Source organism: Desmodus rotundus, chromosome 4 (genome assembly GCF_022682495.2).
Source record: "Desmodus rotundus isolate HL8 chromosome 4, HLdesRot8A.1, whole genome shotgun sequence".
Lineage (NCBI taxonomy): Eukaryota > Metazoa > Chordata > Mammalia > Chiroptera > Phyllostomidae > Desmodus > Desmodus rotundus.
The window spans coordinates 122,703,486-122,728,036 of NC_071390.1; the positions used below are offsets into that span (position 1 = coordinate 122,703,486).

The 24,551-nt window shown below is 33.4% G+C and overlaps 1 long non-coding RNA gene across 2 annotated transcripts in view; it reads right to left on the reverse strand.

Annotated features, from left to right (window-relative positions):
• LOC123478677 (uncharacterized) overlaps positions 1–24,551 on the reverse strand; it is a 59,327-nt gene that overhangs the window by 11,567 nt on the left and 23,209 nt on the right. The window contains exon 3 of one of the 2 annotated variants that reach the window (XR_006653961.2): positions 16,496–16,557. The exons of the other annotated variant lie outside the window; for it this stretch is intronic. This is a non-coding gene — a long non-coding RNA (uncharacterized lncRNA). Of the gene's footprint in view, positions 1–16,495; positions 16,558–24,551 lie in introns of those variants that run through there. 2 annotated transcript variants of the gene reach the window in all.

The following is a 24,551-nucleotide window of genomic DNA, read 5'->3' on the forward strand; positions in this document are numbered from 1 at the left end:
GAAGTGTCATTGTAGGTTCAAAGAATGGAAGGAAAAACTAATATTAGTCTAATTACTACTTGAACTGCTTACAATAAAGCCGTTAAAAAATCAGCATATATATATATATAAACAAAGGACAGCATGTTGTTGGTTTGAGTCCCTGGAGAAACCAGAATTCACGCTAGGTAATTCAAATACATGGATTCCTATAAAGCTACCATTTTCACAGGCAAAGGGCAGCTTAAGGAAATAAGCAAGAGATGGTGAGGTAATCAGTAATTAGCCACAGCAGAGAGCCCAGGGCTGAAGGGACCCACGGAAGAGCCAGGTTCACTGGAGATCCTTGAGAACTGCAACTCTGGAGTTGGGGCTGCAGTCTAGGAGTGACACAGGTGTTGCCAGAGATACTGGGCAGAAGGAGGAGGAAACCAAAAAACTTTTAAAGAAATCTCACTCTCCGCTCTGTGCTTCTAATATTCTAAGGTACTGCTCACTGCCTGATCTCCCAGGAAGCCCCCTGGTCAGGAAATCCTCATCAGGCTGTCCTTATGATGTAGCCTCTTAGATACAGTGCAAGGCAAAGAAATTCTGAGAGCGGGTGTGTGGGGCAAATGGGGAGTGTCTGGCAGAGCATCCTTGCTTGTTTCTGTTGTACCTAATGATTTCAACATTTGTACTTTTGATTAGTCATTTCGATGGTAATTTAGAAGGGACGGTAGTAACAAAGAGTGACTTACATCAGTATGTAGGATAAGACAAATTCTTCTCCCCAACATACATAGTTTTCATTATGAAAAAAATGCCCTTATTCATAATTCTATTTCTGTTGGACAGAAATCTTATCAATCACTTCGTCCCTCTTTTTTAGAATAGTGCTAGCAGTACTATTTAATAATTGATCAACATGGTTTTTACATGTAGCAAACTTCACCTTTTTAAAGCATGTAGGAATAAAATTAATGTGGCTTATATTTCGCTCTCTCCCTTTTTTATTAAAATGATAACTAAAATGTATTGAGGGTTTATTATGAGCCAGGTATGTAAAAACTGTATGTTTATTATTCAATTTAATTGTCTCCACAAAACATTGATATTTTTGGTGTCCACTTATCGCCACTTTATGGGAGAGGAAACACATTAACAAACGGTAAAGGATCCATTATGGTCAAGAGGACAAACTATTTCTTGAACAAAATCAGACTAACACAAAAGTTCATTTTCTTAACAAATGTGCTTGTTTCTGTAAACTGGGCAACAGTGCTGCCATAGACCGTATTCTGAGAGGAGACAAATGTGAATCAGACTTCAGTGTTGGGACGTCTATTAGGAGCACACCCTTGCTACCAACACCTGTGCAGGGGGCGGGGGGAAAGGGTGCAGTGCAATATACGTCAGGCCCAAGAACTTCAGTCAACCACTCAGGAGCTCTGGAGTTGAAAGGGCTCAGGAATGATGAAGCCCCTATACCACACCCAACCCCCTGTGCTCTCCCACCTCCATTACCCAGTAAGGGCATGACTGTGAGCCAGGGTGCTTTCTGCAGCTGAGACTATCCTGAAAGTTCTAATAGCTGATGGCTGTCAGTAGCCAGGCGATACTCTTATCCTTGAAGGGCAGTCTGGGCTGTACCTCTCCATATCCACACGTGTATTTATCTCCTGAGATACAGAAACTAACTTTCACAAAATTATGAACCTTAGTATTCATTCTCCCTAAACATGAGTTAAGTTTTCCCTGTACATACCAAGTCATGTGCTATGTCTGCACTTTTTGATATGTCCATTCAACTTGTCTTCTTGCTAAACATTAATTCATTATATACATATATATGCTTCAAATCAAGTTCTTAATTCTTAAATTACTCAAATATGTTAGTTACAAATTGCAAAAGCATCTCTTTCCTTTTTGCATTTATGAACATCAGCAGCAATATAACAAAATCCATGGTGTGTTTGTGGTAAATTTGTGGTTAGCAGACAAAGCATCATTTACAGCAGGGCAACAGAAGGCTGTTCTAATGATTGGAGCCTGGAAATACTATGCACTACTTTTAAAACAACATGGCTTCTGTTCAGTAAAAGTTTTTTTTTTTTCCCCCTTCCTATCTCTAGGCAGCTGAAAGAGAACACAACTGGGACAGAGAAAAGAAATCTGAATCTCAAACAAGAACTGTATTGTTATGAAGTTTAAAGGTGAGTTTGTACAAATATCAAAAACTAATTAAGCAGAACAGGTGATATTTAACTACTTCGAAACTCTGAGAAAAGAACATTGATTTTTGTCTCATTGGATTAAATTACATTTTCATATTGATTGACACAAAGTGCTTCTGTTACTTCTTTTCCACACAAGGTAAATACACTAGCTGCTATTTATTCATGAAACTCTGTCTCTCAAAATTTCAGAGAAAGTTATTCTAGCATTTTATCATTTAACCAATATTTTGACAGGTGATGATATTTTAAACGATAGACAGAAATATACATCTATCTACTTCCATTATGTAACCTTGACCTAGAAAAGAAGGCATAGAAGCGGTAGAATTCATTCTCAGGTCAGTTCTGCCTGATGGAGATGAAGATCAATGGAATCAATAAAGCTCAATTAAAACTGTAACCATTTAATATTTTTGTCAGTCACAAAACTAAAGTGTTGAACTAAGAACTGCTACCATTTTGCAATTATTCAATTTCATGTACTTTCCCAAATTTCTTAATGGTTATAGATAAACACATGTAAGTCCCATAGAACAATCAAACTACTAGAAAGTTAAGAAAAGTTGCCTGAGAAAATAAGGCAGAGAGGAGAAGACTATAGACGGAATCTTATATTCGGAACCACAAAATATTCCCCTCTCACAGAAAAACACCTATTTTAACAGATTTGTTTTTTATCAAATTTTGTTTCAAGCAGTAAATGTTGATATGAGTTGCTTGGGAGGAAGAAAAAGGTTTAGGGAAACAATTAAAAGTTAACTTGGAAGATCAAAATGATTTTTGTGACCACAGTTCTGGTGAGAAGAATGAACTAAAAAGATCATGGGATTTTTTAAACATTTGAGGGGATCTGTAATGGCTTTATGGAATAAGATCCAGAAAAGAAATAAAGGGGAAAAACTGGAACAACTGTAATAGCATAAACAATAAAATGTAATTTTAAAAAATTATTAACTTCATGAAAAGATTGCAGCTTTCTATAGGGAACTTTATTTTTGTTCTGTTTTGTATCCTCAAACTATGTCTAAATTTGAACATCTTTCCCTCTTATTCTGAATAAAATTTAAGATACTTAATAGGCCTTTAGAAGTAACAAATGACTTTACCCCTGATTAGCATTGTGATCCCATTTCTTACCAGCACGCTATAGTAGTTTATTCTGCTCCAGCCACACTGTACTCATTACAGTTCTGTAAATACTCCAAATACACTCACAACACCAGCCCACTGTAGCATCGGCATGCTATATCTCAGATGACTTACTTGTCACTTCCTTCAGCTCTCTTATCAAATAGCAAGAGGTTCTTCTTTGATAGCCCTATCAAGTACCATCACCCTCTGTGATTTTTCTTGCTTAGCCTTAATTTTTCAGTGCTATTATCACCTTTGGTTATTTATTTGTTTGTTTATTGATTGATTGGTTGATTGATTAATTGTTATTGTCTATCCCCCCCTCCCCCGCCAAAATTCTGTCTTCTTAATGGAGCTTAAAGCCTGTTTTGTTTACTGGTACATCCTAGCACCTGAAAGAGATTCAGTATGCATTTGTTGAATGAAGGAATGGATCTCCTTATCTCCTTACATGATTCTTAGTAAAAAATAAGCTTTCATTTTTGTAGTACAAAATTGGATGTTCTTTGGGACATTGAATGAAGGGGCATTTGGTAGAGCCCTAAGATAATTGCAGGGTAGCCTCATCTCATAGCTGCCACCATGATGGTTACTGAATTAGTCACTCACTCTGAGAGAGCAGAAAAGCACCTCAGGAAGTTATTTTTGTCTTCAAGGCAGTGAGACACAGAAAAAAGAACCTAAGAAATCGTGTGTACTGATTACTTATTAAAATAATAGCTATATCCTACAAAGGAGTTTGACTATCCCCTTCAATGGATTAAAAAATGTGATTCAGATACATGGCTTTATAGTGATTTAATGTGACCAGAAGATAGAAACTAAGAGAACCAGATGGCATAATAGACAAACTGTTTATCAAAGGTATGCTTTCTTCTTGGTGAATTTTATTTTTGTATGTTTTATCTGACTTTAATATAATTTTCCTCTGGTGAACTTTTATTAGGAGTTAAAGAGCAAATGACATGAGGCTGAAAATGCTGTAACATGTAGAATTGTTTTATATATTTTTTTCAAAGAACAATCATACCTGGCTTATTAGAATTTAAAAATCCTATAGATCAACAGAGACAATTATTAAATTCTAGGCAACTTTTCATACTTTTCTTAAAGGCCCTTAAAAAGTGTTATTTTTCCAGAATAACAATAAAAATCTAGTCTTATTTATTTATTTTTTAATTGTAGAAGGGCAGATTTGCTATTAGAAATACAGATGACTCTAAGGAAATTAGATTTTTCTCCTACAGGCCACTAGTGTGCCATTCAATGAGGGGGAAAAAAATGAGAATCACTAAGAAGAGAGCAGACACTTTATTCTAGGACATGCAGTAAATCTTTGGTTTCAAATATCAAATAAAGAACAGAAGTATCTTATTGTCCTAGACCATGACGGCTTAATAGGTAAGGTGTTTTAGAACAAATTTGAGAAAGGGCTTTAATTCCTCTCTAAATTTGAAGCCTAAACCAAGCAAACCTTTGGCATGTAAATCTCTGTTCCCTATTCTTTCCACATAGATGATAACAGGGCTTATCACACAGTGCTTTCAAAAGCATGCCCAATGGTGACTGAACAAAGTCAATGTCTAAATTAATGACTAGGAGGGATGCATTTTAACTTCTGTTCTATTTATATTGACAGGGAACATTCAAAAGTTAAGAGACTGGGAATGCTTTTTAGACACAGCATCAAAGACAGAAGCCATGAAAGAAATGACTGATAAGCTGGACTTCATTAAAATTCAAAGCTTCTGCTCTGCAAAAGGCAATAACAAGAGAATAAAAAGACAAGCCACAGACTAGGAGAAAATATTTTCAAAAGACACAGTTGACAAAGGACTGTTATGCAAAATATACAAAGAACTCTTAAAAATCAACTATAAGAAAACAACCCAATTAAAAAATGGGCCAGAGACCTTAACAGACATCTCACCAAAGAAGACAAATAGAAGACAAATAAGCATATGAAAAAATATTCCACATCATATATTATCAGAGAAATGAAAATTAAAACAACAACAAGCTACCACTACCCACCTATTAGAATGGCATAAATCTGGAACATTTAGCAACATTAAATGCTGACCAGGATGTAGAGTAATAGGAATTCATATCCATTATTAATAGAAATGCAAAATATTTAAGCCATAGTTTGGTTTCTTACAGAACTAAATATACTCTTACTATGTAATCCAGCAATCACATTCCCTATCATTTACCCAAAGGAGAGAAAAGTTACATCCACACAGAACCCTGAACCTGAATGTTTATAGCAGCTCTTTTCATCTATGCCCCAATTTTAAAGCAACCAAGATGTTGTTCTGTAGGGGAGTGGATAAATAAATTGTGGTGAATCAAGACAACAGAATATTACTCAGCACTGAAAAAAATGTAATGCACTATCAAAACATGAAACAAAATAGAGGAACCTTTAATAAATGTGACTAAATGAAAGAAGGCAACCAAAAAAGCTAAGTATGATGTCATTCCATCTATACGACAGCCAAAAGAGGCAAACCTATGAAAATAGTAACAGGGTCATTTGCTGATAGGGATAGACTGAAGGGGAGAGAAACTGAGGTAGAACACAGGATTTTTAAGACAGTTAATTTATTGTTTGATATTGTAATGATGGATATGTCATTATACTCATATATTTACCCAAACCCACAGAATGTATAAAACAAAAAGTGAGCCCTAATGTAAACTGAGGATTTTGGTTGATTACATTGTATCAATGTAGGTTCAGCGTTGAGAAAAGAGTTATCATTCTGGTAAGTGATTTTGATGATGGAGGAGGTGCTGCATGTGTGGGAATATCTGTATGTAGGAAACCTGTATGTAGGCGGTATGTAGGAAATATCTGTACCTGCCTCTCAATTTTGTTGTAAAACCAAAAAAATAGTGTTTATTTTAAATAAAATATGGTCTTAAAAAGTTACGAAACAGTAGTATGAATGTGAAAAAACTAAAACTAATACTGAACATTTTTAATTTGCTTGATTTAAATGAATAATCTGACCTGATATTTCAAGTGAAATTTCTTTAATACGTTTCCAGTGGAACCCAATCAAGAGTGGTGACTATCAAATGTCAAGTTATCAAGTTTCTGCTATGACCAGGTGTCACAGTGGAAAAAATTTACAAGTAGCAAAGGAGTGGTCTAAATCAGTAACATTTCTTAAAATGTGATCTATTGACCACATGCATAATGTATAACTGAGGAGACTTTTTAAAATGCTGACTTTTAGTCCAACTTACTTCCAGGCTGCAAAGTTATTCTGTAGTACACACAAAGCCCAAATTGCAGTAGCTTATTATTTCATTCACCTTAAAAATCTAATATGGTCATTGTTCCAGGGGAGACCTCTACCCAACCCAATGTGGGAGAGCACAGAGCACTTTGGATTAAGTGCCACAACCCAGTGTTGCAGTTGATACATCTGGTTGATGAGAAACTGATGATATCACATAACTTTAAAAGGGTGAAAAGTGTAAATTTTCATGTACCTGGAATAGAGAAAAAAAAAACCATAAATGAATACCACAACCACAGAATCCAAATCTCTGGGCAAGTGGGCCAAAAAATAGATCTCTGTTACTTTTTAAAGACAATTTCCACAAGCACAAGGAAATTTCATAACCATAGTTATCAGGTCTGAATCAGTTTTCACTGTTAGAGAAATTTGTTAGAGAAATTTCTAAGTAAAGTTGTTAGAAAAATTTGTCCTCAACTGGATCTCTTGATTTAATTTAGTAATTTAATTCAAGATGTTCAATTCAGTTTCAGTTCATCGCATGAATATAACGTTCTAGCTCTCAATGTCTCTATCACAATAAGTAAAACAAGCTAAAATAGATCTCTTCCCTAGTTCACAGTGTTTGGCATATAACATCAATACAGCATTTTTCACTCCTGTGACGGACTCTCTAAAATGATGGGATGAAAAAGTGCAGGCAGAGAAGCTCATTCCCGTTCATGAAGTTCCTGAAAAAGTAAGTTATATACATGGTATAGGATCTTTTGGACGGCCATCTTAACTACCTCAGTAAGTTGAAAGGGTATCATTATTCTCATTTTGAGACTTACACATTTATGTTTACAGAGTTGTCTCAGGACTCTTAGTTACCAAGAAAACAAAGTGGTGTTTTTGTTAGTTTGTTTGTTTCTTTTTTGTGTTTGTTTGCAGCTCTCTTAGACCTGAATATTAAAACTAAATAGATCTACCAAATAATTGAGACTCCATAAGAAATAGGGTCCTTTGATAATTTAGTGCCATCTTTGAGGTCATAAGATGGGTCTGCTTATACACAAGCAAAAGAAAATTGTGAAAAGTACCTAGCAACTATGGAAATGAGCCTGATGGGAATCTGCTATTATTTAAGATGAATAAGAGAAGAAGAAAAGATGTTATGGAAACAGCTTTCTGAAACTCATCAGAGGGAATTCCACATCTTGTGACTGGAGGCATTTGTCCTAGTGAACAGCACCTCACGCTGACGTTTGGATTGAGCCTTTTGGCAGGCGAGATGGCAGGTCACACTGAAGAGACAGCTGGTGTGAGGCACCACCCATCACTCAAAAGACAAAAGTATGGGGAGCTTAACTTTTCAATGTTCCAATACAGACTGATCAGGTTCTTTATCTAACATGGTATCAACAAATAGAACAGGGTGTTTTCAGGGAGTGAAATAGAGTATGTCAACTTCACATATGGGTTAGTTTGGGATAGGTTGTCAAAATTAAGTTTCCCTCAATGAATTGACTAATGCTGACAATCAGTTGAATAATTCAGATACTATTTAATATGAATGAGAAGAAGATATCAAGGTATCCAATTTAATTGATTTAATTAGCATGATGATTGTCAATTTTCTCCTACAGTTTATTACTTTGTTTTGGCAATTTTTAGCTCAGTGAACACTAATTTCTGAATAATGAAGACAAACACAAATATATTAAAAGCGAGATTGGCATGTAATATCATTTTTTACTAAAATTGATAATCATTTTTATCCTTTTCATTTTGCTTAAGAGTTTTAGTAGTTTATATTTATTGATTAGTTTATTTTACTTTTTATTTCTAAGGTAAACCATGATATACAGAATATTTTAGGAAAATATATATTTTAAGAGCTGTTTGATTCTTTCACTTAGAAAGGAGAAAATCCTAGTCTATAAAGGATACAAATGTTCTTTATTAAGCAGATTTAAAACTACCACAATGGCTTGTTATGAGTTATTTCCTTTGACAGATTATCCTTACTTTGTCAAGCATAAACAGAGATAGAAAAAATGCATTTTTGTAATTTGACTTTTCAAATAGATGGTAGATAAATAAGCCATCATATATTATCAACATTGTTAAAGTTTAGGAAAAATAAAACCAATTTTATCCAGTATAGATGCATAATTTTAATCATATATGGAACAAAATTTGTATATAACATTTTAGTGAAATATAAAATATTAATTTTGTAGTTGATCTTTGCTAACATTTCAATCAATTTTCACTTCAACTATTTAACATTAATTCTATATTTTATACATTATATAAAAGCATTTGCAATCAAAGCACATGTATTTTACTTAGTAGATTTATTATTGTTTACAAATCTGAAGAGAGCATCCACTTAAATGTATTGATAGATGATTAATTGAAAAATGTGTGCAACTATGCTGGAGGAGTTAACTTCATTAGTGAGAATATGTTGACAATTTGCAATCCCAAACAATTACTAGTGCACATTAAAAACACAGGCATAAGTGTTGGATTCGTAGTCACTTTGAGAGTCTGTTGAAGAAATTAACCAAATACATTTTTGCACTATGCATCCAGGATAATTTGAAATTATTTGGAAAAGGTTATTTAGTTGTAAAATTTTTTATAATTCTTTTTTTCCCCTATAATCTCAAGATTTGCAATTAACTTGTCTCATTATCGTGTATGTGGAGACTGTTCTCTTTGGATGACAGTTCCAAAGAACTAGTATTGGGATGTGTAAACTGAACATTGAAGTTAATTTGGGCAGGAACTCTCATTAATGACATTCTAGCAAAATTAGTGTGATGAAATTTTGTAAACACAAGCTGTACATTGAATAAAAAGGTCTGGGCCCTGGCTAGTGTGGCTCAGTGGATTGAGTGTGGGCCTGCAAACAGAAGGGTTGCCAATTTGATTCCCAGTCTAGGACACATGCCTGGGTTGCAGGTCAGGTCCCCAGTAGGGGGCATGCTAGAGACAACCACACATTGATGTGTCTTTCCCTCTCTCCCTACCTTCCCCTCTGTCTGAAAAAATAAATAAATAATGAAAAAAAAAGGTTTGGAAGTTCTGAGAGACACATCCTTCTATCTTGTTGAATTTCACTTGTGCTATCACACAAAACATTATTATAATTGTTTTAACTCCTCTCCACTAACTTGAAGGGTCTTGATATACACCTAAATTAGTGAAAAATTTCAGTAATAAACAACCAATAGAACAGCCTTAATCTTAAAATTATACTACCAGTTGTTACTTCAAGTATTATTCCTCTTTTGCAGTTGTTAAAGTCTTGTTATTAAATTCATAAATTCTGGTTTTCTTCTTTCATTTTCAAACAGCATTACTTGAGTCTCCAATTTATGATACTTAGAAACTAAAAATGGAAATAATAGTTAAAATTTTTAACATTTTAAAACTTTTCAAACAAGTTTAAACTTAGAGAAAAATTGCAAGCATAATAATACAAGCAGTCAGATACCTCGGGGCGGCAGGTTATGGGGTAGAGGGATCAAGCAAAAGGGGAAAAGGACTCGGGACATGGACAGCAGTATGGTGATTATGGGGGGACTTTGGGGGTGTAAGGCGGATAAACAGTAATGGAAAAATACAATAAAAATATGAAAAATAAATAAATACAAAGAACTTCCAAGTACTGTCATCAAGATTTGCCTATTGTAAGCTACGTGCAAAAAAATGAAACTTGATCACCAACTTACACCATACACAAAAATAAAATAAGGTGGATAAAAGACAAAATAAGTCGTAACACCATAAAAGTCTAAGAGGAAAACATTGGCAGGAAAATCTCAGACATTCCACACAGCAACATGCTCACAGTCATGTCCCCTAAAGCAAGGGACATAAAGGAAAGAATAAACAAATGGGACCTCATCAAAATAAAAAGCTTCTGCATGGCTAAAGAAAACAGCATTAAAATGAAAAGAGAACCAACAGTATGGGAAAACATGTTTGCCAATGATACCTCAGACAAGGGTCTGATCCCCAAAATATATAAAGAACTCACACAACTCCACTCCAGAAAGACAAACAACCCAATTAAAAAATGGGCAAAAGACTTGAAAAAACACTTCTTCAAGGAGGACATACAGAAGGCCCAGAGACATATGAAAACATGCTCAGCATCACTAGCCATTAGAGAGATGCAAATTAAAACCACAATGAGGTACCATCTTGCACCAGTCAGAGTGGCCAGCGTAAACAAATCAACAAACAAATGTTGGAGAGGATGTAGAGAAAAGGGAACCCTAGTGCACTGTTGGTGGGAATGCAGACTGGTGTGGCCTCTGTGGAAAACAGTATGGAATTTCCTCACAAAACTAAAAATGGAACTGCCCTTTGACCCAGCAATTCCGCTGCTGGGATTATACCCTAAGAGCCCTGAAACACTAATCCAAAAGAACCTATGCACTCCAATGTTCATAGCAGCACAATTTACAATAGCCAAGTACTGGAAGCAACCTAAGTGCCCATCAGCAAATGAGTGGATCAAAAAACTATGGTACATTTACACAATGCAATTCTATGCAGCAGAGAGAAAGAAGGAACTTATACCCTTTGCAACAGCATGGATGGAACTGGAGAGCATTATGCTAAGTGAAATAAGCCAGGCGGTGAGGGACAAATACCATATGATCTCACCTTTAACTGGAACCTAATCAACAAAAGAAAAAAGCAAACAAAATATAACCAGAGATATTGAAGTTAAGAACATCTAACAATAGCCAGAGGGGAGTAGGGAGGGGACAGTGGGGAGAAGGGTTTTTAGGATCTACTATAAAGGACACATGGACAAAACCAAAGGGGAAGGTGGAAGCAGGGGAGGGAGGTGGGTTTGGCTGGTGTCGGGTGGAGGGGTGGGGAGAAAATGCAGACAACTGTAATTGAACAACAATAAAATAATTGAAAAATTGAAAAAAAACAAAAAACAAAGTGAATACCTAATAAAAAATGATTGAGTGAATATATTATGGAACATGCGCATGTAATATTATAATACCATTGGGAATAAATTAAAACTATATAAGTGGAAAAAAATTGCCTATTGTATTCTACTGTATGTGAATTATTCTCAGTCTCTCTCTCTCTCTGTCTCTTCCACCCTCGTATGTACATACAGTGTCTATTTTTACCATTATATTCAGAACCACTTGAGAATAACTCTCAAATTTCATGACAACTTTCTACCAAATATATCAAAGAATATTTCCCAATATAAAACAATATTTATATAATTATAATAAAACTGTCAAAATTAGAAAATGTGACATTAATGCAACACTATTTTCCAACCTACTATACTCTAATCTGCCAACTTTGCCCCAACTTTTTCTCTTAGAATTCCTCTGGTCCAAGATTATGTACTGCACGTACATTTCGTGTTTCTTTTGTCTATTTTAACCTGGATGATTCATCAGTCATTTTTGTGTTTCAAACCTTTGATATTTTTAAGACCATAGGCTATTTGTTTAATGTCCATGAGGTTGGGTGTGTCTGATGAGTCTCTATCACTTAGACTGGAATATGCCTTTTGGACAGTAATACTGCATGAGTGATCTTTCTTTAATGCAACAAATCAAGACACACAGTATAATATCATGTGTCCCATATTGGTGATGTAAATTTTGATCACATGTTTAAATAGTATTCTCCAGATTACTATATGTAAATTCTATTATTAGTTGTGTAATATACAATCAGAAGTATTCAACTTTTGACATCTCTGGGCCACTCTGAAGGAAAAAAGAGTTTTCCTGGGCCTACCATTAAACATATTGCACAAAACATAATCACAAAAAAATCTCATTTTTTAATCATTTATTTATCATTGTTGGAATACAGTTGTCTCCATTTTCCCACCACCACTTCCCCACTCCCTTCCCACCCCCTCCTGCCATCCTACATCCTTCTTCTTGTGATTGTTGATTTTTCTGATAATTTCTCAGGTTTTAAAATTAATTTTATAAATTTATTCATTAATTCTACTTAACCTTCCCCAAAATGAAAGCATTTATTGCAGACCTTCTTGTTAGAGATTTGTATATGTTTAGAGTTCATTCCGAAGGAATCCGAATGAAATGAATACCTTTGGTCAAACTAAATTCATAATTGAGAAATCTGTAAATTTACTCGTGAAAATTTTTTTTGTTTTTATGTAATACTCTAACTATTAATTATACTACTAAAGACTCAAAATATTCAATCTTAAAGGCAAGCCAAATAATTTGTATATTTTAAAGACATGCAAGCATTTTCAACAATTTGTGAGATAAAATCTTAATTTCTAAACTGTAGCCTTTCCTGTCTTTGGTCTCTCTAATGGAAAACTATGATATGTGTCACTGACACTCTGAACTTTATCACAGTAAAAAAGGACAAGACACTCTCCTTATCAAACTAATGGTGGGAAGTACACTGACTTCGAGACAAGGTGTCTGTCAACAGATTCCTTATGTTTCTCTTCTAATCCGGGAGTTGGTTTAGCAGATAGAAACCTGTCGCAAAGTGTTAGCAAAAGAACAATGCACAAGAAATTCCAAAGAAGTGAAAGTACTCTTAGAGTAGCATGTTAATGTTTCAGGTGGAAAAACCATTTCCCTTTGTTATTTAGAAGAAATTAAATGCTGTAAAACAATTGGGTATATTCTGCAAGAATCAGAAAGAGAGTAAGAATGTGAATTGCAATAAGTCTTACTGCCTTTGGAATGGATTTCTGTGAAAAAAGGATATTTTTTTTTTATTGTTAAGTGATTAATCTACCAAATAGAATTCCATTAAATGACTCAAATATCTCTAAATTAAATCATCTACTTTGTTTTACTTTTAACTCTGATTTCTGTCATAAACCAACCTGATTTATAATTATATTTTGGGAATGTCTATAAAGATGTCTAACTAACTATTAAACACCATGAGGTCAAATCCATTGAAAAACAAATTTAATTTTATAGGTAGTATAATAAATGAGAAAATTCAGCCATTAGAAAATAAACTATCTCATACTTGAAATATTCATATTAAAAAGTACTAGATTTGCTTGTGCTTTGTATTTCTATAGGTAAATCTTCTATACATGTTGTCAACTTCCTAGAAAACATTTCTTCTTACAGCAGTTTATTTTTGCCCACTTTAATTTTATAACATTAATCATTACACTTTTACTTGAGAAGCGGAACTACGCATTTTGTAATTTAGTATGCTAAGTACAACTTAGTATATACTCAAAAGTAGTTGAATAGAATTTAAGCTTGTGCATTAGTGTATCACATTGAACTGACAATATGATTTCTATGGTCCTCCCCATTCTAGAATATAAATTACAGGTTAATTTATATATATTCTGTACCCTAGGTATTAATCCATGCTAAGAAAAAAAAATGAACGCTAAAACAAATGGTCTCTACAAAAGTTACTGTGTACCCCATATAAAATTTTATAAGTTGTTTACATAAAAACATAGTTTAGTTTTTAAATATTTTCAGATTTTTGAACTGGAAATGCATATTTTTATGCAAAGGGCAAAAGAGAAACACATTCTCTGCTACATACCTTAAAGGGAAGGAAGTTCAAGTGAAGAAGCTACAATTATCAGTGCTGATACAACAATATTATTTTTAAACAAACAAATCACATCCTGATTAGTGCCCTTCAAAAAATGGAAACTGAAAAACATACTTAAAAATATCAATCACACACAGTAATATATTTTTTCCAGTTGCAAACACTTCCTCTGAAAAACATAAGAGATACAACCAAGTTTTCATTTCTCCACATCATTTATTGTAGTTATCCAAAGAGTTATACATGGGGAAACACTTCTGTCCTTATCTTTAAACGTGGGCTAATCCGTGCCCTTTTAGGTTCATGCTGACCTACTTGCGGTAACCTTGTTGCAAGAGTCTGGCTGAGTATATGTAGACAATAACTTACAAAAAGTCATGCTATTTTTAAATAATTTCTTCAAACCTAATGCTTCATATTAGCTTCTCTAATCTTGTGAAGACACTGAAGTCAGTAAAACAGAAGACACATTTAACCAACAAAGGTAAGATTTTCAGGCCTAGACGGAACAATGGAGGCCATACGCCATGCCTAATGGCATGTCTGGGTGTGACCCTCACTGAATAGATGTTGTATTTATCAGATGGAAAATTACGGATTGCATGCGCATGGTGGAAGATGCTATAAGACTATGAGTTAGAGGCCATGAGTCCACACCCTTGTCATTTGTTAATTATGTGGCCTTGGAAAATCATTTATCTTCTTTTTGCCTGCTGCGCGATTTTTAAAATGGAAATTATAATAGTGCCTAATTCATTTATTTTTTTGAAGATTAAGTAAAATAATACAAGCAGATGATTTAGAATATTACAAAACTCAAAATAAACATGCAGCATAATTATATAATTTTAATGCTTATCATTAGGATTGGATAGAACAAGAAATTGTCTTTAATGGTGAGCTCTTCATATGCTCAAACACTACTGGTTTAAATAGTAGAAATTTAACTTAATTCCCTGAGACAGGAAAAAATAATTTGCAGGAAAATTCTTGATAGAAATAGAACTGGTTTTGATTATTTTGATATTAATTTGCATTGTTTTGTATGGTTTCCTTTTGATTTTGATTGTCCCAGAAGGAACAAAGAGTAGAGAAAATTGAAGTCAGTGGCGATAGCAAAAAATGTCACCAGGGCAACAAAATAATTGACAAGTTTAAGAAGAAAAATAAGAGGAAAAAAGGAAGTGGAAGATCATATATTACTTGTGTCCTTTGGATAGAAATTTAGATTTCTTCTAATGGCATGAGAAACTATTAGAGAAAACTATCACACATTTGGTAAATGGCTAGGGGAAGACAAAATAGAAGCATATAGGTTATGCAGGAGATTCTCGCCTTGAACTCTGATGGCAATGGTAGCCATGTGACAGTGTGGGCAGGTTTGGAAGTTCTTTGGGAAATAGCACAAAAGGGCTGCTGATGAGGGGAGAGTGTGAATGGTGAAGAAAATAGTGCAAAGGAAGGAAGGGAAGAAAAGGCCTAAATGAGAACTCTTCCTCACAAGTCATTTATGTTATTAGATAGTAAATAGTTTTAACAAAAATATTGTTGCTTCTGTTAGGTTTAAGATATTAAAGAATTTATGTAAAAGCCAAAATATTTGTTGTACTATGCTTAATTTGAAACTTCTAAATTTCTTTGTGCATACTAATTATATTCTCCACAGTATTTTTTTGAAAAGTAGATGATAACTGTACTTATTTTTTGCATATGAATGGCCTGGAGGCAGAGACTTTAAGTGACTTTTTAAAAAAATTCAATAAATCAGTTGCTCATGTATGGACGCAAGCATTAACAGTAAGGTTGGACACTCAGCCTGTCTCTTTAACCATCCAGCTGCCACTCCTTAAGCAGGAAAACTAGTGACCCATGCCCTCAGTTTCTTCCCATTTAATTACCTGGAAGCAGACTGGACTTTGAGAGCAATTACCTTTGAACTTTAGTTTTTAAATCCTACATTTGACGTGTTTTTAAAATATCTGAATTGAATAAAAGAAACTTCTTTACTGTATTCTGAGTCGATAAATCTATGTTAATAAGAGAAATGAAGTTTAGGTAATAAGTGAAAGAAAAACTGCAATTATAAAGTTTATGAGTATCCAGAAATTGATTTTACCCATAAAGTAAAACCTGTTTCTAGGTTTTTTGGAACACCTCGTTGGAAGGGAATGTGTTAATCACATAAATAGTGCATTAAAAGATATCTATACAAAAGTAAACTTTATAGGAACTCTCTAAAAAACTACAACTGTAAAAGCAGACTTGTAAATCAAATCGACATTAAACATATTGAAATGTAACAAACACATGCGTAGCACTTACTTTACAGATCCACCTGGACATCGTAGCATATAGTAGAATGGTAGACACACGGACTAGGAAATCTAGAGAAAACAGTTACAGACAGTTGCACTGGAAATATATATGAGTTTCAAATTTTAATGCAGAATTCATTCTGAACTCCAAAATTTTAATATTGTTTTTATTTAAAAAGGGAGGAAGTTCAATGTTTATTATCATCTTCTATTTTCTGATCATGAAAAATATTTTTGTTTTCAACTATGATGTACCAAAAATCCATTAAATTGAGGTCTATAAAAATGCTCATTAACATATGCTGATTATAAATGCTAAACATGACTACATTTTAATATATTTGACTATATATGATGATAGTAATTATGTATAAAAGCATAATGAGAGAGTTAAAATATAATTTGATTTCAATTTAACATAAGCCATATTTTTATGTCATTGAGTTGCAAAAAGTATTGATTTTGAAATTAAAAGGAAAAAACACCTGTGTTCAAATTGACTCTCTGCAGTTGCTGGCTATGTCATTTTGAGCAAATTAGTAAACCTCTCTGAACCAAAGTTTTCTCATATGCCATGTAATGAAAATATGTCTTATGTGATTTTTATGAGTTTGAGTAAGAAAATATATGTAAATCATTACCATAATGTATTGTATATGGTAACATTCACCATTCCTAATTTTAGTCATCACAACTGATTTTAATTCAACTTTTCCATACCCAGGAAGAAATACATAGTACCAACTCAATAAATCTCCTAAAATATTGTGTAGTAACGCACATAGTTTGTTATAAAATAGAATTTGTATAAAACCCAATATCCTTTTTTTGTTAAAAATGTGGGCACATAGGTATATTTTATTCATCTTAATCACAGGAATAAAAATGAAGGGACTCCAGGAAATATACTTTCTCAACAGGAGAAATTCTAGGAGAGAGTTGTTTTGACTTGGACTTCAATTGTGTGTGGTTAAATTCTATAACTGTCCCCCCGCACCCCAAGGACAATTATGGTTCAATATATCTGAATATCAACCTTACAGTGAAGATGATAATAGTGCAATAAAGAGATTAAAGAGGTGGCCAGAGCGGAGACAGAAGAGGGATAATGGTGGGAAGAGGGGAAGGGACTCGTCAAAGAATATAGAGGGAATGACCCATGGCCATGGACAACGGTGTGAGGATTATCTGTGGGAGCTGGGGGTTGGGGGAAGGCTGGATGGAGGGGGCCAAAGGGGGAGAAATTGGAACAACTGTTATAAAAACGATAAAAAATCCTAAAGATGTAAAAAAATGAAAATAACAAAATTTTTTAAAATAAAGAGAGACAAACGTGAGAGGCAAAAAAGAGATTAAAACAGTTTTGGGAACATGGAAATTTAGGGATATGAAAAGTTTTTTAAGAAGCTTAGGTATGTGACAAAAAGGGCTAATAATAAGAATATAGGATCTTGATTGAATGCAATAGCTGCTATTTTCTTAAATGTTTGACTTTCAAAAGTCAGTATTGAAGTGGTGTGGCACAGGAAGAACATGGGTCCTGGAGACCGAATGTCTGGGTTGGGGCATCAGCCTTGCAGCTTAAAACCGTGTGGTTTTAAAAATAGTTAAAATTTTGTGGTGCAGAGTTGTCATTTCCAGAGGAATGATGGTATTTATATAATACCTTGCTCATATATTTGTTGCACATATAAGTGAAATAATAAATGGAAGGCACTTATATGGTGTCTGGCCCATAGAAAATATTATTTAAAAATAGGTATTATTTTTACTAAGTCATGACTTTTTAAAAGTTATACTTCATAACTTAGCTAAAGAAAATATCTTGGCTTCTTATTGCTTTCTGAATGAAATTTAAATACTGGCCTCTAGATTACAAGGTTTTCCATAATCTGCCTTCATTATAGCATTCCACACTTAGAGTTCTTTTGGGTCTCCCTCTCTGTATATTTCTGTCTATTATAAATACATAAATCTTATCATCTCCCCACCTGTTTACTACCACCCATCCACTGTTACCTTGTAATTCCATAGTATATAGTCAAGGGCAGTTCCACAACAAAGTATAGTGAGAACAATTGATTCTTAAGAAGTTTTCTGGCTACTTGCTCTTATCACATACTCTATGTAATATCTGCCATCTTTATATGCCTATCTATGCCAGTACATCATTCAAGCTAGTACTTTATCAAATTTTAATTAATATTGTTGAATAATTTATGTGAGTATAACTTCTCCACAAGGAGATTTTTAGCCTTAGAGGATGGGGTGCAGAGTGTTAATCACGGTGAACCTCACGCAACTGAGCATAGAGCTAGATTCAGGGAGACTATGCATTAGTGAGGCAGTGTTTGACTCCACCACAAACAGAACATCTCACCCAGGGGTCTCTCCAAAGAAACATTTGTGGATATTTTGCTTCTGTCAGGGGAAAACCTACAGAAATACAACACTCTTACACATGGCTACAACATTTTCACTTAAAATAATTCTGAAGTGTTCTTAATAATTTTGCATTCTGTCAACTGCTTTTTCTGTATACATTGAGATCATCATATGATTTTCAACCATTCTATAATATTTATGTGGTTTATCACATTTATTTTCTTGAGTGTGTTGAACTATCTTTGCATCCCAGGAATAAATCCTACCTGAGCAGGGTGTATGATCCTTTCAATGCCCTTTTGAGTTTAGTTTGCTAACATTTTATGGAGAATTGCATGTGTTAAATATACTCTTGAGAGACATTGGCCTGTAGTTTTCTTGAACTGCCCTTATCTGGCTTTGGTGTCAGGGTAATGTTGACTTTGTAAAATAAGTTTGAGAGTGCTTTCTCCTCTTTAATTGTTTGAAAATATATTTTTCCCAGTAACCACCAATACATGGGAATGAGGCTTTACATTTAAGCTTTTCCTAGACGGAGGCAAAAGTTCGAGCATCCCTCTGCAGGAGAGTTCCTGCCTTTTATCTCCCCCCTCTTCATCACCTTGTTATGCTCATATAATTATATAGTGCATTTCTTGACTCTTTTCTCTTGACATAGGAAAAATCATTTTAAGTGATTTATTTTCTATTTCATCATTATTGCAATTTTTGTATAATTTATATATTTTTTACCATTATCATGATTTACATTAAAGTGTCTGTGAACAATTATATTTGGGAACATTTCCATTTAAAAGAAAGCCTAATGTGACAAGCAAAATGATCAAAGATCTGATTTAACTTCATTGGATAATTTTTAACCTTAGATTTTACTTCACAATTTATATTTCCCTGTAAAGACCTAATCTGTTTATGGGTAAAGCTGTTCTTTGTCTATTTGTGAATTATATCCTTTGTATATTTTCAGATCAGTACAATTAGGTAAGGCAATGTCATATAAAAAACTTCACCAAAGTATTAAGCTTTTAATATATTTTTCAAGTATGTGTTTAATATAATGAAGATATAGAATTCTGCTCACAATTAGTAAAGAGAGAAATTCAAAATAATATTTTTATTAATTTCATTTTAACTGCCAGGAACATGCAATGACATTTTCTCTCCAATTAAACAAGATAAATGATTTGCTGTGTAATTTAATATTTTCTTAGAAAATGTACTATAAAAAGTCAAAATCAGCCTTGAAATAATATATTTATCAGTGTTGTAATAATGTACAAGAAACATTTGTTTTTAAAAAAAGTAATTTAAAAAGCAACACAATTAGTGAATACATGGCAGAGAAAATATTTATATAGTTCCTGAAAGTAATTTAAAATCATAAAAAGTCAAATTACATTTTTCAAACTTACTTTGGAAAATGTGTTTGGACAAAGTTACTAATTTAAGAATGTTATTTGTTAACGGACAAATAGAGTATAAAGTTGCCTAGAAAAATTCAAAATTAAGATCTGCATTTTTAAGAACATTTTCCAGTTAGTTGTATAGGTATCTGAATTTAGAACTATATAAAAGTTCTATAAATTTTAATAAATTTATCTAGGCAAAATTAAATATTATCTTCTTTAATTAAACATGAATGAAGAATAAATAAATTGTTCCTTGAATTGTCAAACAATACCAATGAAGTACAATTAATAAGAGCTATGAGAAGATAGCCTCGAAATCAGATATAATGTGTAAAAGTATGTATGATTGATATTTATTTGTTTATTATTTTAAACTTCTTTTTGATAAAAGATATGCCCTTAATTGTTTTGAAAGTTTAAAGAGTGGTATGACATATACACTGAATAGGGACAGACATTTCAACTGTATGTGGTTGTCTTTAAAAAGTAAAACTACATTATTTGAGACAAACAATATAGCATTGCTTTATTCTGTCTTCATTTCTTTCTGTGGTAATTATTATTTTTCATTTTACTTTCTGAAAACAGATGATTAAAATAGACAAATGAAGAGATATATGGTAAAATTGTATTTATTTATTCTTTCATTTATCCTGTTATGTTGAAAAAAGAATGAGTGACCATTACTATCAGATAATATTCTAGGTCTAGGGGAAAATAGACAGAGTCATTTCAATCATAGAGTAATATTCTAGAGCCACAGGGAGGAGCCAATATTAAACACAGTAGGTAAAACATATGTTAGATGGTAATAATTTGCACAAAGATAAATAAATAGATAAAAACATAGAAATGGAGAGGACAGCAATTGTCCATATATAAATAAGGTGGCTAAAGAAGACCTTACTAGAAGTGGATGTTTAATAAAAACTGGATGTAAGTAAGCAAATCACAAAGATATAGAATCATAATTTTCCTGAGACATAAGAAAGTAAGTAAAAACATCCTGAGAAAGAGATATAGATGTTTGTTGAGAGAACAAGCTTAGTACAGCTCATGCAAAATGAGCTGGAAGGAATTTAATAGAAGCTGTCACAGATATATGGGGGCAACCAAATACATATTGGCTTTCTACTTTCCTCCTAAGTGAGATGAACAACATTGAAAAGTTGAGAAGAGATATAACATGATTTAACTTTCTACTGTACATAGTTACTTAGACTTCTGTCTTGAGAATATATTGGAAGGAGAGATTGTTAGTGGACTCTTATAGTAACTCAGGCTACAAAAAGTTGTGTCTTTTTTAAAAGATTTTATTTATTTTACTTTTAGACATAGCAGAAGGGAGGAAGAAAGAGGAGAGAAATATCAATGTATGGTTGCCTCTCACACGCCCCCCACCAGGGATCTGGCCTATAGCCAAGGCATGTGCTCTGACTGGGAATCGAACAAATGACCCTGTGGTTCACAGGCCAGCACTCAATCCACTGAGCCACCCAGACAGGGACAAAAAGTTGTGTCTTAATCCAGTATAATAGCTCTTTAGAAATTGAGAAGTGGTCAATATTCTTATTGTAGAACTGTCAAGATTTGCTGATAAATTAGTTGTGAAATATGAGAGGAGTGAAGAATGAGCAACTGAAAAGAGATTTGCCATAACTGAGATGGGAATGACTATGTAAGGAGTTTGGAAGTTGGGGGTGAGGGTGGGGAGAGGGAAGCAGATTAATTTTGGATGGGGTTTTTTTTGAGACATGTATTAAAAATGCAGGAGGCAATTTGAAATAGTAATCTGTTGTTGAGGTGAGAGATCCTGAAGAGGTATGCATTTGGGAATCATCAATGCTTAGTCTACTTAAAGTCATCTAAATGCTGACAACTAAAGAAGAAAAACAAAAAAAAGAGATATACGCACTAAGAACTGCAGTGCCCCAAATTATGGAGTTCTGTTTATGAAGATGAGCTTGCAAAGGAAACTCAGATATAAGTAACCAGTGAGACAGGAGGAAAACAGGGGAGTGTGATGTTGGAAGAGAAAGCATTGTTTCAAAGATGAGATAGTGACAAATGCTTTTTCAGCTTAGAAGATTCAGATTTGATTATTGAAATTAGCAAATGCATGTTATCAGTGATTATGACAAAGCTGATTTATAGAGTAGTATGGGCAAAAGTCAGACTACAAAAGGTTGGCAGAGATGGTGATAAAAGCAATATAAAACAGTGAACATTAATAAACTGACCAAAAAAAGCCTTACTCTAAAGCAAGAGTTCTTAACATTTAAACATGATATGTAGGGAAAGTTTAATATTTACTCTAATTTCAACATGGTGGTGAGTATAAAAGATATTTTTGTAATATTAGATGATATAAATGATAAAAATATTTAGTCAGAACTAACACTGTTTGTGGTAGATTGTTCAATATGCAAAATTAAAAGACATTACGTTCAGTAAGTAAAAATACAAAAGTTTTTTTTTAATTTTTTTTACTGTAGAATGACCCCTGAATTCCATCCATGCTTCTGTTCCATGAACTCTACATTGAGAACCCCTGCTATAAAAGGAAATTTACACCTAAAGAATGCAACCTCCAGGTAAGATTGATTTATCTTTTCTGGAAAAGGAGGTACTAGAGATTTGAAGAGGAAGGACATTAAAAACCTGGTCTTATAAAACAGTGGAAGAGTGAAAGGACTAAAGGGGGAATATAGTGTATGTTTGGTACTAATGGATTTAATTGAGAATAATCTTCAGGTTTCAGGTGTCCTTCAGCTCATTTAGGCTGCATGGAAGTCAAAGGGGAGTGATTAAAGAATTGCATTTAATCAAGGTTGCCTATTTGAATCTATTATATGGTGGTTATTTTTCTAAACACTGGGCATGCTATTGTAAACAAGAGGATAAAGCCTCTGCTCTTATACAGCTTGTAAACTGTGGGGAAGAAAAATAATCAATTAGCAAGTTAAAGGTGTGATGATATGAACACCATGGGAAAGTAAGACTTTTCTTATGTAGTAATGTAAATGTCACCCAGGAGTAGCAAAGACATGAGGAAATTAAATTCTTTAAGACCAAAGAATGCATGGTCATTTGAGTAAAATGCAGGGAGAGAGACTGACATTTAACATATAGAGGAAAAAATACATCTTGTTTGTTTGCTGTTAATATCCTTCTGGAAGTTGCCATACCACATCTTTTAATCTGGCTAAATATGATATTTGGTTTAATAATTTTGAGAAGTTATCTAGAAACATGATAAATCTTTTATTTAATAATTATTTTCATGGTTTTCTGGAAGTCTAAGGTAAGATGTTTCTCTTGTTGCAGTTTATTAAATCCTGTTAACATCCTGTGAACAACTACTCTACTAGTAATGCCTGCTTTAAATACTCTCAAATCCTTAACAACAATCTTTATCTCTTGTACCTACATGCTTAGAGAGAGAAAGCAATGTATCAAGGCTCAAACTAAATTAGGAAGCCAAGGTGCTATTCTTTGTCATTCTGTCTTGTTTAGATGCTTCTTAATAAATGCTGTTTAAACTCCTCTAAAAAATCTAAATATGACATCTTTAACATGTTCAAATCTTGTAGCCATGGAGAAATTTGGACACTTGAAAATTCCCAAGCCTAGAGAAATAAAATGCCCTTTTAATAATACGATAAGAAGTTCTATAAAATTACATGAAAGTAGTAGATTACGAATGATTGACACCTGAGGGAAAATTGTGTAGTAAATAATTGCTGCAAGAACATACTACTAGCCATGCAAAAAGTATCAGTAAAGGGTGCATTTGTCTCATGTCCTCAGCTTCTGTGGCCTGTCAATCTATATTGTAACACATGTATTTAGATACCTGCACCGTTGTACAAAATTCCTGATGCAGGAATCATGACCAAGCAGAAAATTATTTTAAAAATTTAGAAAAGGAACAATAACATCAAGCAAGAAATATAGATTTTGAGGGATAAGAATTATTTATTCTGTCAGTGTTATACTTTAATGCTTTATACCTACATTTAAAACTGAATTTTATCTGTCGCAATGATATTTTTGTATATTTTGTACTAAATCACTTCTTAGAACACTGAATTAGCCCGAAGAGTTTGAAAGCTCTGGTAACTTCCCAAGGGCATGGCCTTTTCTCAGGGAATTACTTATTCACAAACAACAATAAATTGAGTTCATAAATGCTCAACCTTTGATCTGATATACCTACACATTATTTCTTCCTCAAATGGTTCTTTACTTTAAAACTAAAGTGTACAT